At 43.9% G+C, this 13796-nt stretch overlaps 1 protein-coding gene across 11 annotated transcripts in view; it reads right to left on the bottom strand.

Moving 5' to 3' along the window:
• The window catches only part of NRXN3 (neurexin 3), a 2205897-nt gene that overhangs the window by 1651031 nt on the left and 541070 nt on the right, over positions 1–13796 (bottom strand). The window lies entirely within an intron of this gene.

The raw sequence follows: 13796 nt of genomic DNA, 5'->3' as shown, positions 1-13796 counted from the left end.
TGAGCCATCTAAAATATGGCACACTGTCCGTGTGCCACCTGATGGCAGCCCTCTGCAGGTGGTAAAGGTGGTCCTGTGCACCCCCCAGACATTCCCTTGCAGCAGGTGTAGTCACTTACTGACCCGTCTACAAAAGGATCTCTAATCCCCCTTCAAAGTGCAGACGGGTTGCCGCCTGCACTCTGCCGTCTGTAGTGTGAAAACACGGAATGGCTTCAAAGCAGCCGCTCCGTTTTTCACCTAAATGAGCCGCCCTCGAGGCAGTGCGAGTTTGCGACTGCCCTGGGGGTAGCGCATTCATCATAATACGGTGCATTTTCATTGTTTGCGCTGGGTGCACTTTTCAAAAGGTGCGTCCAACACAAACAATTAAAATGCATATTTTGTGTAATACGGTCCCTGAATTGTAAAATAACCAGTTTCGATATTTATGTTTTTATAGCATCTTTGAAATTCAAAAGTTCCTTTAGTAAAAACACCAAGACGCTAGCTATCAGGGCCGGACTGGCCTTAGAGCGCTCTGGGCATTTCCCAGGTGGGCCTCCAGGATGGGGGCTGGTTTTGGGCCCCTGGGGGGCTGGTTTTATTACCGTGGGTCAGCAATATCGGCCCCCTGTAACAAAATCGGCCGAAACCGGCCCTCGCAAACACCCCTCCACGGGGGGGGGGCGGCCAAGCAATTTGCCAGGACCGGTTTCAGGCCCCTGTCCGGCCCTGCAAGCTATTAAGGGTTGCGGTACATTGCACCAACCACCTTTTATAATGGTGCAATGCTTTGCAACGCTTTGTGTCACACGACAAACTCATAAAACCGTAAACGTCAGAAAGGAGAGTTTTGCCATTACGGAAACCAGAAGGTTCTGCCTGTGGTTTGTATTTAAAAACTTAAGTAGTACCATAAAGAGTATTGAAAGTTCAATTTACAATAATGAACGTGTAATTATCATGCATAATTTGCAAAAGACAGCAGATGTTGAATAGCTTGCTTATGGGAATTTACATTGATTACAAGAGCCAATAATACCGCACCCCTCCACCAAACGGGTTGCAGTTCGAACGGCATGACTGGCTTGCGCCGTACTGCAAAATGATTTCCAAGAAAGCAGCTTCATATTCACAAAATAAATGTGAAGTTACCTAATTAGCAGCTGGACAGTAGAGATACAATATCTTCTGATGTACTCTATTGCGACTGAAGTACTCATAATTCATAAAGTTAATTATTAAATGCACAATAAGCACTAGGGGTGTTTGGAATTCTTATGTTATAATTTTTGCAAAGTTGTGTGGACAACTTTGTAAAGATCACAAAGTGTTTTACTGTGCCTCTAATGAATAGAATAAATCTGCAAATGTTACCCTTTCGGATACCAATTCCACAAACTTTATAAAATGTTTAGCAAAAGGTAAACCCTTTTCTATACTCATGATATTCCGTTTTTTAAACACATAATTTTTTGTTGTTGATGGGTGCATTCTTCTCGTTTTACAACATAATGTTTATTTATTTTTATTTATTTTATTTATTTTATACAGCTTGTAAAGCGCATGGTTACACTAGCAAGTGTGTCCCCGCGCTATTGAACTGTTGCCGCTTCAGCTATAGCTTACATCCAGCTTAAGTAGAGTCTTTCTAAGGTATGAGTCTTAGGCTTTGGGGAAGAGAATTGTTTTGAGCTCTCTTCGGAATGCGGGCTCTGACGTCTCCAATCTCAATCTCATTGGCAGTTTGTTCCACTGGATGGCGGTCTGGACTCTAAAGGACCATCCACCCATTCGCACTCTTTTGAACTTAGGGACCTGAACCTGCCCCGTAACACCAGATCTCAACTGGCGAGTAGGCTCGTAACGTTTGAGGAGACTGTGTAGGTACTTAGGGCCTTTTCCATGGAGGATGCGATGCCCTACACAGAGGGCCTTAAACATCACCCGTTCTCTGACCGGCAGCCAGTGTAGGGTTCTCAATGCTTTTTTTGCTGACGCTTTTCTAGGTAGTTGTAGGATCAGACGGGCCGCCGCATTTTGTATGCGCTGTAATCGTTGCAAGCATTTTTCACTGGCACCTAAGTATAGGACATTTCCGTAGTCCAGCCTGGACGTTATTAAAGCATGGACCACGGATTGTCTTGTCGGCACAGGCAGAAGGTCCAGTGTTTTCCTTAAGACCCGTAGCATACCAAAGCAAATGCCCGCCACTTGTTTTGTCTGGTGATCAAAGGATATTTTGTTGTCACATAAGTTTCCTCGATTTTGTCACATATCTTTGTAATTTGATGTGTTGAATGATCACCTATGTATGCAATTGTGCTATTTGTAATACTCTTTATTTTGTTCCTTCTATTTTTATTTTTATTGCATATACTTTTAGGTGTCATCTGCAGTTTATGTGTGTATAACAGTATTTGATTTAAGATCCTTATTTGTATCATTTTTGAAAATGTAATAAAGAATTTCAAGAAAATAAAATTATTTAGATAGAAAACTACATTATCTCACAAGGTGGAAAAGATCTTTGCTTGGGGAATAGTGAAGATAAACTTTGCAACTTCTACAGTTGTCGAAAAAAGTACACTAAACCCATCCCTTGCCTTCCTATATCCTCCTACTATTAAAAAGAGATGAGGGACCAGGAATTAAACTTTCTTCCAAGGATGGGAAATTAACTGGCATTAAGTTGGGCGATGGTAACCTATTACTTATAGTACTTATAATGACCGAAGTGTGATATAAAGTGCTGTATAAAAAGTTAAGTTATTAAGTGATAGAGCCATTTGATCCATGAATTAACAAATTAGCCTCTGTTAATTTTTTTGAAGAAGACCTAAAACAAATCTTAGTCTGAAAGGGTAGACATTCCGCAGTTTTGGAAGTCTTAAAGTGTCAATGGCTGCAAAATGTTTGTAAGCAAAGAATTCTGGACACAAACCTTAATCGGGAAAAGTTGGGTAAGGCGCATTGCAAATTCTCCTGTTAACTGGAAATAATCTACAATGGTTCTCCTCCTCCCTTTCCAACTGGCATCAGATCCCCGGCATCTGCACATTCCCCCAGTGCTTCATAAAGCCCCCATCATCTTCAACCTCCACTTGGAAATTCAATTCACTGAATACTGTATCAAAATTCACCAATATACCAAGTTACCAATTATGTACAGCTTTGCTGGAAAATATTCTCTGCCCAGTATCCTATGCCTCAAACACTTCCTACAGCTCATCTAGACCGGAATGTCCAGATGACCTGTAGCTCAACCCCACCAGGTCAGAATTCTTGTTATTTTCCAAAACAAAGCAAGAAATAGGTTCAAAGACACACAACGTTTACCCATTGCCAAGACACTTGGATTACCCAGGACTGCAACCTCACCCTCAAGGAATAAATTGCTAAGAAAACACATGGTTTGGTGTCAGTTGTCTCAACGTAAAAATGTATAACTGTTCCTCTCAGAAAGCAACTTCAGAACTGGTATTTGAGCTCTTGTCCTGCCAAATCCCTAAATTCCAAGAAACAATGCAGTAGAACTCTTGAATAACATTGGTTAATTGAACGAAGAGTGAGATAGAGGACAAGTAAAGATACAGATGGCTGCCAATCGCTAATGCTTTCTCCGCTAAAGATGCACAGCCGTCCATATTGGTGGACTCATACGGTGACCTGAGTCTAACTGATGGGTGAAGATGAAGTGACTCTCTGTGCTATGGCCATGTCCATTTCGCCCGTACCCTGCCACGACTGAGGGAAACACTAGAGAAGATCAGTCCCCAGGATTACAAATGGGACAGACACTTGGTCTGTGATGTGGAATGTGGGCCAATGGTGAAGGTCAGAGCTGAAGATTCTGGAGAACCCATCGGTACAGTGCAGGAGTCACGAAACGGTACGGCCTTGACAACATGCAACGCATCTTGCTGCCTGCTCTCACGCCTGTACTACCTGGGGCAGAATACAGGGTTGGCTACTCCATTTGAGCGGAGGAGCGTCGCTCCACCTGCTGTGGGCACAGCAGGCACAAACAAATAAGTAAAGTGGCATGTCACTTTACTGCCGCAGTGCGAGGACAGGGGGCGGGGCTGAATCCTGCACTTGCAGGATACAGCTGCCCAGGCAGTGTGCATATTGCGTTGGTGGGCTCTTTTGCTATGGCCAGCCCGACATGCTGAGTGGACACCCTGCAATCCCCTGGCTGTAAAACAGCTGGGGTGTTGCTGGCACAGACACCCAGCCTCAAAATAGGCCCTGGGTTACCCTGATCCTTCCAATCCTGGAGCTGCTCCAGGATTGGCCGTATCGGTGTCCACTGAGCAGAAAGGGAATCCTTCCCTTTCCTGCTCGACATGGATATCAATCGTGAGAGAGGTGCGCACCGGAGAAGTATATAGTGAGTTTGGTGCCATAGAGCTCGACTATATATATATATATACATACTGCTAGACATCGCTAGTAGTATATTGAAGGAGATAAACTGAGTACCTGTGGCCCACAACTCGTCCTATCATTTATGCAGGGTGGTGCCAAATTTACCACAGATGGAATTCTTTATGCCTATACAGTAAACTCACCTGTTCTTTGTGGACTTTCATTACCATACGTGTTGGCAAGGGGCATCTCCAGATGGTGGGGTCACAGATTGGAGAAGGCACCTCATGTCCTGGGCATGTTTGTGGAGATGAGACAATGGTTCATCCCTTGCATCCCCATATATCATGGGTATTGTTCACTCTCTACAACTTATGGAAGCCTATATAAGAGAATTTGTTCTCTTTTACTGCATGATATATGTAGCTGAGTAATTGATTCTTCTTTCGCTATTTTTTTGCACATACATTGTTCATTTTCACTTCTCCTCTTAAGCTGTGGGTGGATAGGTGGATGGAATCTGGGCATTTTGGCATTTTTTTTAGTTCGCTGGACATTTTATTTTTGCACTGACCGGGTACATATCTAATCCATCTTCCCAACTTTAATATCCACTGCCCCTCATGCCACTGCCTTGACTATTAGGATGTCACATTAGGTTTACACCTTACCCAGATCCCAGAGTGCCTCCCTGCACTTTTCCCTCCACATCAGTGGTGTAATTGACTGTTCTACACTGCTCCTATACACTTTGAGGACTTCCATTTTTACCTGTGACATCATAAGACTAACTGTTTGACTGTTCACCATGCTGGCTCGCTTTACTCTTAAATCCCTTAACAAGATCTCATTGAAAATCAGTGGGGTTAACAATACAATGAGAGAAAGAAAATACTATCATAGCTTTCCTTGTTACACAGGACACATGACAAAGTCTTTCTTTTTGCCCTGATCACCCCAATTTGTTGGTTTATATTGGTGGTAACTGGCTCTGACTGTGCCCTGGCCTCTGCTTACCAGACCAGGGGTGACTGCTTTGATTATAAGGTATATGGTAATTAGATTTAATTACAATTGGTACTGACAGCCTAGCTGTAAGTCCCTAGTACATAATAGGGCATGTAGGTTTAGAGGCCCATTAGATTAAATGCAGTTAAGTGTGCACTGCTGTGTTTCCTGCTGTCACTTTAAAGGCAGCTCTGATTTTCAGCCTGCCTTTACATCAAATGTATATACAAATTCGAGTTTGGAATTAAAGGTACTTCCAAAGCCTCAAACTCCATTATGTTTACATATAAGTCACCCCTTAGTTCTCCCTTAGATGCCCCATTGGTAGTGTGCCTTGTAACTATAATTAGGGACATTATAAAAAAAAGTTTTATAAGCCCTGGTGATGGAAAAAAATTAGCTCTATAGGATAGCATGGAAATATTTTATTTAAGTATAAATATCGACAGGAGTGAGCTAGAAAGATCATTCAAAGACTCAAAATGATAGTTATGATAAGTCCAACAACTTCTCACTGTTAGATGTGTAATAACTATTACAGAAAAGAAGTTCTAGAAACTTCTTTTCTGTCAGCCAAAATCCAACCTTTCAGCTGCCCTCTCTTTGTGGCCAGCCTCTGCCAGGCTGAGGCAAGCTGTCCTAATGAAGTGTGAAGTGGCTGCAACAGAGAAAAAAGATTTCCTGTGGGTGGAGAACTGCAGCTGCAGATGCAAAAGACAGGATGGAGGTGGAGTGGCCAAACTGGTCTTCAAAGGGAGAATGAGACTTTAGGACAGCACATCCTGCACCCCCACTTTCTGCACCCCCAGCCACACATGAGCCCCTGTAATTCTATTAGGGCAGGGGCTGGAAGGGGAGTGTTCAAAATTCATCACCAAGTCACACCAGTGAGTTGACTTAGTCTGATCTAACCTTGCAGGAGAGAGTTTCTCCATTTTGGATTTTGGAAGAATACTGCTTTCTGGGACAAGTATATGCCACACTTTCGGGGAAGTGGTCATACCTGAGGGTAGCACCCAGCCTCCCATTAGTCAGGGGTGCCCCCTGCTTGATTCGCAAGATAACTGAATACATATGGGAGAGCTTCAAAGCTACTAAGATCTACTGCTTGAAAAACATGAGAAGAAGTACTGCCCTGCTGGAACCCTGATCTGCACCCTAAAGACTGCACTCTGAAGGGTTGCACCAGCTGCACAATCAGGTACTACAGCCCTACGGACTTTGCTTGGCTTCACAAGTAATAAGGAGTGGACTCCCGGAAAGCTACAAGTTAACAGAGCCCACCTGCATCATCTCCACTAAGAAGTCCCCATCCTGGAGTGTGCATAGTGGACTTTTAAGGATTTGGGAAAGTGCATTGTGGGAATTGAAGTCCCAACATGCAAAGGACCATCTCAGAGCTTCTATGCCCTTGGATTGGTGTTTTGGACACGTTGAACCCACAAGAGGAACTTCAGGAAGACGATCCAGAGGTTTGGAGCAACTATTAGAAAAAAATTCCATACGTTGACTGGAACGTTCACATTCCTCCCACTGAAAGCTCCTGAGCTCCAACCTTCGATGAGACTTCGAGGAGTTGAGTGGGACCTCCTGTGAACCCAGCTTGAAGATGAGCCTCACTCGACGATGAGGGAAAATCTTTCAGAAAAGTTTTGAAGGAAAATTTTTGACCAAGGACTCCTACTTAGTATATTCAATAAGGGCTTCATCGTTAGTATATTCGACCAGGGCTTCATCTGGGTCAGCCTCTAACTTTGTCTTTGTCCCGGTCAAGCACCACCAGATGTCCTAAATTAGTGCTATTTGAGTACTAGAAAGTTTTTATTCTTTAAAAATTAATCTCTCCGGTTCCCTACATTGGATTTTTGTCATTTTTGGCACCTATTTGTTCCTTAAAATTATAACCTATTTTTTATAAGTTGGTGTTGAATTTTTACTGTGTCTTTTATTTTTCTTATTTCATGTATTTGTGTTTTAAATGCTTTACATACCTATCTCCTAAGTGAAGCCTGCCTAATTGTTGCCTGTTACCATGGGTTGAGAAAGGTAATAATTTATTGAGACCTTGACTGAACCTTTAATTGTGTTTGTGAACTTATTAATAGTGGTAGGTCCCTACTTATCAGTACTAATTAACTATTTTCCTACAACACACTTATCACCAGTGGAAGCTGCAAACTTGAAGAGGAATTGGATGGGCAGAGTGGCACATGTCTGTAACACCTGGGTTCAGTGCAAGCGGTATCCAGCACTTACACTTATAAGAGGGGTGTGGAGGCCATACTTTACAGGAAATCACTGCTGGTTGCAGTCCTGAAGACAGGGGGCATATCTACAACAAACATGTCGAAGTGCGGGTTAGCTCCAAAATAGCTAAAGCCAGACTCCGTCACTTTAGAAACACAGGGATGCATCATATTTACAATAATATGGTGCACCCCTGCATTTCTCCCTAACCTGGTGCTAAAATCAGCTGCCGAGTGCCAACGTAGGCACCCTTGCACCATAGTGTAAGGGGGACTGTGTTGACATAATGATTTTTTATGTGCAGGAAGGTTTCCCTTCCTGCCAATAAACAATATTTTGTGGCGTTTTGCTGTTTCTATGTGTGCTGCAGAATGAAGCACACCTAGAAACAGCAAAAACAAAGAGAATTTAAACATTTCTCTTCATTTTGCCATGTTAAGACCAGATCTTCCCTGGTCTTAATTTTGGCACTGCCCCATATTTACGCGATCCTTGTAAATATGGGGCAGCAAGCAAAAAGTAGCCCAGCACACTTTACAGGTCAATATAACAATTAAACAATCAAACGCAAAATTATTCCAAAGAAGAGTCGATGTTGTATTCGTTTTCGATTTGATCCTTTATTTTTCTTTTTTAATAACCTTTTGAAACCGCCAACGCATTTCGTCCATACACGGACTTCTTCAGGGCTTACTGTATGCATGTCATGCGTTTCCTGTGAACATTCTCCATGTGTTAAGACCAAATGGTTTTTAGAGTCAATTTGAAACGTCCCACATTAAGATCTGTTTTGTTCCAGGTAACGTTCCCTGTTAAGTATATATCCGGATAAAGTGTAATTCGGGTAGTCCGATCTTCCACGACGAAGGGCAGCGCTGCCCTTTGTCGTGGAAGATCGGACTACCCGAATTACACTTTATCTGGATGGGATGTTGTGGCAGAATGCCCACCGCCCGTTGCCCACCATTTTTGTGCTAAGAATAGCGTCAAAGGGGACCTTATTTACAAGGTGGTTTTAAGCTTAACGCCGCCTTGCAAAGAAGCCCTCTTCGCCACAGGAACATCTTTAAAAGTGACATTCCTGTGGCAATAGGGGCTTGTAAATATGCCCGATGGTTTGATGGTGAGGGACATGTTGAGTGCTCAAAAACCATCGGTTCAGTGGTCCGTGTTTATTGAGGGCTCTGTATATGACCTCAATGGCACTAGGTCATCTAGATTGTCTAAGATATTCCCAGAGTTTGGTACAATGAAGAGAGTTGGGGGGGGGGACTGGGATATAGCAGTGAAGCCCGTCCATAGCAGATCGAGCAGAGCTGACAAGAGCAACTTCTAGAATAGGGCTCTGCTCTTGGACTGCATGTCTACCCATGCTTTGGTTTGTATTGGGAGGCTCATACACCCTCTGGAAAGGGTCTACTGTTTTTTGTGTGTATGGTGCATGCATCTCATTGACTTTTCTCTTACCATACACTCTCCCCTATGACTAATTGTGCCTTGCACTATCCTGGAGGGCATTGTTGCAAAATTCCACCAGGCTAAATTTTACCCAAGTTCTATGTGACTCATTAAAGAAGCACTGGAAATCAGGCCCAGAATTTAACTGCGCAACAATGTTCTTGATCTAGAAGACTGGCAATAATTCCTTCTGTTGTACATTAGTTACAGTTTCATCTCCCTTCTTAATTGGACATGAAAATTCTGACCAAGCTAGTGACTAACAGACGTGGGCCCCTGATTTCCAACCATATACATCCATACAAATCAGGCTTTGTACCCAGCTGGACCTCAAGAGAAAAAATTACACTACCTTTGCCAGATCTGTAATGACCAAGATAAAACGGGGCAAAATAAACAATTGATGGATGGAATGCTGGACAATGCAAGCATTCACCCCCAGGACAAGGATCTGGGTTAAATCCATCATTCTTTTGCTCACCACACCACCCCAGTTTTGACCCAGCCATTTGCAAATCAGTCTTGATCCTGTTCCTTGTGGGAACAGTCCAGCCCAAACTGCCAAGTAGATGAAGGGTGATGCCCTGAAACGAGTCCCAGGATGCTTGTTTCCGGTCAATCTTAGTAATTAGGACTGCCAAGCACGGTACGTGATAAAATCCAGCCACTGCCACTGAATACACCAATGACATTACATAATGGTTGAGGCTTCAGTGATCACTGTGGGGCACAGTATGAAGTATAGAGATAAATACTGCTCCGCGGTAAAATTACATCTTTGCTATGTACTCCCTTTGATCCTCAAATCGATTCTTTTAAAATCAAGTCAGTGATGAATTAATGTGTCTGTTGTACTGCAAGGCAGAGACTCAAGTTTACTAAGTTTCATGTGACAGCTTCATCTTCAGACCCGAGACTTTCATATAGGGGAACTTATTATTTCGCTCACCAAGTAAATCATATTGACAGATTGCAGCCCCACTGCTGGGTTAAACCCCTCTGTGTACTCACTTGAAAGAGGTATGTCTGCTACAGGAGATGTGGATCCAGTCTGTGGTGGGAAACACATATTCACTGAAATCTTTAATCATGTTGTGTAGGCCACTGCACTGGCCTGGATTACAACTCACAAGCACATGAATGTAAATTGACAGATTCACAGGGATGCTCCTTTGTGGGGTAATGTGGGATTGGGCAGTAATTCTGGAGGGAGTCATCTGATATGGGTATCCTTGCTACTAATGATTTACTATATCAGTCGAATGGAACTCTTTCAAAAGCACCTCAAAGCCTTTAGATTGATTTTCCATCAATTGTTGAGAATCAACCATGTACTCACTTTGTACAATCTATGCTAGGAAAGTCTCCCTATACACTAATTCTCCCCCCTGAAAGTAAATGCTTTAGGATATGAGTCAAATTTGGGTGTGCACTCTCTGGGTTATCCAGCACTACCTTTGAACTTCTATTTTCCTCCCCAGTGGCTACGTCCATTAGGACCAGATGGCAGGAAAAGCTCTTCTTATAATTCATGGACAAGGAATGGTCTGACATCCTTTTATTCCTTCACTAGGAGTTAGGGAGGGGAGGCATAAACAGTAGGTGATTCTTGATCTTCCATGAATGTGCTGCATCCCACTCACATTGCACTTTGCAAAGTAAGTCCTTCCCTACTTTGCTGGAGATGTGGGATACCGGAATGCATTGATCCCCATTGTGTGGTCCTACATAATCTACCTCAGTACTGGTCCCAAATATGTGACTAATGAGAAGATCCTGTGGATTCCATTTCAAAGTTACAGCCTCTTTGGCTATGCTCCATGATGTCTGGTATCTTATGTGCAACTTCTCACTGTGGATGCAGGTTGGCCACGGCTCTTGCTGTTGGGATGTTCTGCATTATCAGGCTCTGGAAAATACCTACAGTGCCAGTATTCTCAACATGGCATACAAAAATGATGAATATGGCTGGACGCAAATGCATTGCACAGAAACTTAATAACAAGTCTGATTTGTTATGCTATTTGTGAGAACTTTGTGGCACCCATTCCACACTGACTGATTAACCTATATACCTACTCCCTATCTCCTAGTTTCACACTCTTCAGCACTTTCTTCATCCCATCTGTGGCATGGCCTGCAGGGAGGCCCATATGGAGATACTGCATAGTACAGAACCACACAACAAACATGGATGCTAGAGTGCGGGAAAAGACCCCAAGCTGTTCTTCACCCCTTTATTTATATCCTCTGGCCACGCCCAGTCAGAGGGTGTGGTGTGGCACCTCCAGTTTTGGGCGGTCGGGTATAGTGCCTTGGTGGCTACCTACACCCCTTCCCCACTTTACTCTGAGTCTCAGGAGTGTGTCTAGCACATAAAACCTTTAGGTCTTTTGCTAGGTTGAGAATATCATTCTGGGGGTCTGTTGTTCAATTGCACGCCAGTTTTGGTCTGAAGACTGGTAATTTCCCTGTTAGTTGTGTGGCCTGTCCTCTGCAGTTATGCCTTCTTCCTCTTGGTCCCCTCCTGCATCCTTCTCACTCCAGTCTGGGGTGTCTACCTTCTTAAACCAGGACACGTTCCTAGTCATCGTTTTCACACCATAACGGAAGTTTAGCATTGTGCCCTCCACAGTTGTTATCTCCCAAGCTTCAGGTTCATATGGTATGCAGAACTTCCACCCCATCAGAAGTCCTTTAGGAGAACATGATCTCTGGGTACCAGCAGGCAGCGATGGCTCGCTCTCCTCTTAATTCTTCCCCTTGTGTTGATCTGCGCCCGTCTGTTTTGAATACCCTCTAGGTCATACTAAGGTGGGGATAAATCATGGTGTCCCGGGATCATGTCCCAATAGTATCCTTTTAACATGAGAGACCATTGGGGGGGGGGGGGGGGGGCACTGGATTGTGCAATGTGGGGTGCCTCTGTAATCCGGCATGAACCAGTGTAGACTAGTTTCAGGGTTCCGCCATCATGCTCAGCAATTCTCAGGGCCTTGTTTAATGTTCGCATAAAGCGCTTGACATTGCCGTTGGCCTGCAGCCACTGCGGTGTGATCCTTCGATGCTGTATACCGAGGTGTAGTAGGAAAGCCTGTAATTTGAGACGTTGAAATGGCTGACCATTACCTGTTCTAATCCTTTCTGGGAGTTCGAATAGGGCAACAAAATTCTCCAGTGCTGGGGAGACATTTTAGAATGCTATTGAATAAATCAGTTTTACTATGAGGTATTTGGAATGGCTGTCCACTAGCACCATTGTGGTTCTCCTATCTGGAAAGCAGCCAAAATCAAGGCTGAACTTCCAAGGGGCATCAGAATGTTCTTCCGTGATTATCTGTGGTTGCGCTGCGTGTGCCGTGGCATGCTTCACACTGCTGTACGAGGTCATCCACTGTGGCTTTGAATACCGGGAACCGCACCTTCACTCATAGCCAGTTCTTGATCTAGACAGTCCCTTGGTGCCCTCAATGAGCAAGCTCAGCCACCCGCCATGTCAGGCTTGTGGGAATGATTATGTGGAGGCCCCTTATCATGTAAACGTCATGAGTAGAGCAGGGCCATCCTCCTGCAGGAATGTGTTCTAGGTCCCCTTTTGTGAAGTTGCTGTTAGAAAATTGGCTTTCTGGTTGACACAGGTATGCACCCTGTCCAACCAGGAACCACAATCCTAGTCATGGTAAATGTACTACACACTAATAGTGTACCTGTTGTCCCCCTCTGGTAGCTAGACACAGAACAGTCAGGCTAAACTAGAGAGGCAATGTGGAAAGTATTTGTGCACACATACAGATTAACAGAGTGAAAATGCCATAAAAGTACTCCACACCACATTAGAACAATAGCCAATATTTACCTGAGTAAAACAAGACTAAAACGATGAAATTCCAATGCACAGAGATTAAGATGTGAATTTTGCAATATTAACGAAAAATGCAGTACGTAAAAGTCAGTAGCTCCAACTGGGGCTATCTGGTCGCCCTGGATCCGCAAATCCAAAAATTCAGTCCGACCACAATGGAGTGCAGGCCAGATTCAGGAGTGAAGCAGACCAGCTGACAGTACCTTAGATGCATCGAAGATATGTCCCCCGAGCTAGCATTCACAATGAGCTCTATTCTTTTCTTTGAGTTAAAAGAGGCCATCATTGCTTTGCTAAGGAGCACCGCCTTGACGCCTTCGAACACGTTCTATTCCATGGGGCCCCAGACCCACCTGGCGTTTGGCTTTGTTAATGCCCTGAGTGATTATGCGATGGTCGCCCAGTTGGGGATGAACTGGCTGCAGTATGTAACCGACCTAAAACAACTGTGAAGTTCAGTGGCATTGCATAGCGTGGGGGCCTGTTGGATCACTTGCAACTTCCTTGGGCCAACCTGGATTCCACTCTGGGTAAAAATGTAGTCAAAGAACTTGTTGCTCATCTAAAAAAAGGTGCATTTCTCATGATGGAGAGTGAGGCTGTGATCATTCAATTGCTACTGCGTGGCTCTTAGTGTCGAAGATGTTTCTCAGCTGTGGCGGAGTATATTAGAATGTCATTGCTGACATTCATTACCCCTTGCAGACCAGAGAGCACCTCCCTGATGGCATTTTGGAATGCCTCAGCTGCAGATAATATTCCAAAGATCAGGTGCTTGTATCTCTGTTTGTGTGGAGAATCCAGTTGTAGATGGTAGTATCCGGCATTGAGCTTTGAAAATCACTGGGCCCCATTGAGGTCCATGATG

This window comes from Lissotriton helveticus, chromosome 9, assembly GCF_964261635.1.
Source record: "Lissotriton helveticus chromosome 9, aLisHel1.1, whole genome shotgun sequence".
NCBI classification, from domain to species: Eukaryota; Metazoa; Chordata; class Amphibia; order Caudata; family Salamandridae; genus Lissotriton; species Lissotriton helveticus.
The sequence above is the reverse complement of the archived record's forward strand: the minus strand, read 5'-3'. Positions and strand labels throughout refer to the sequence as shown.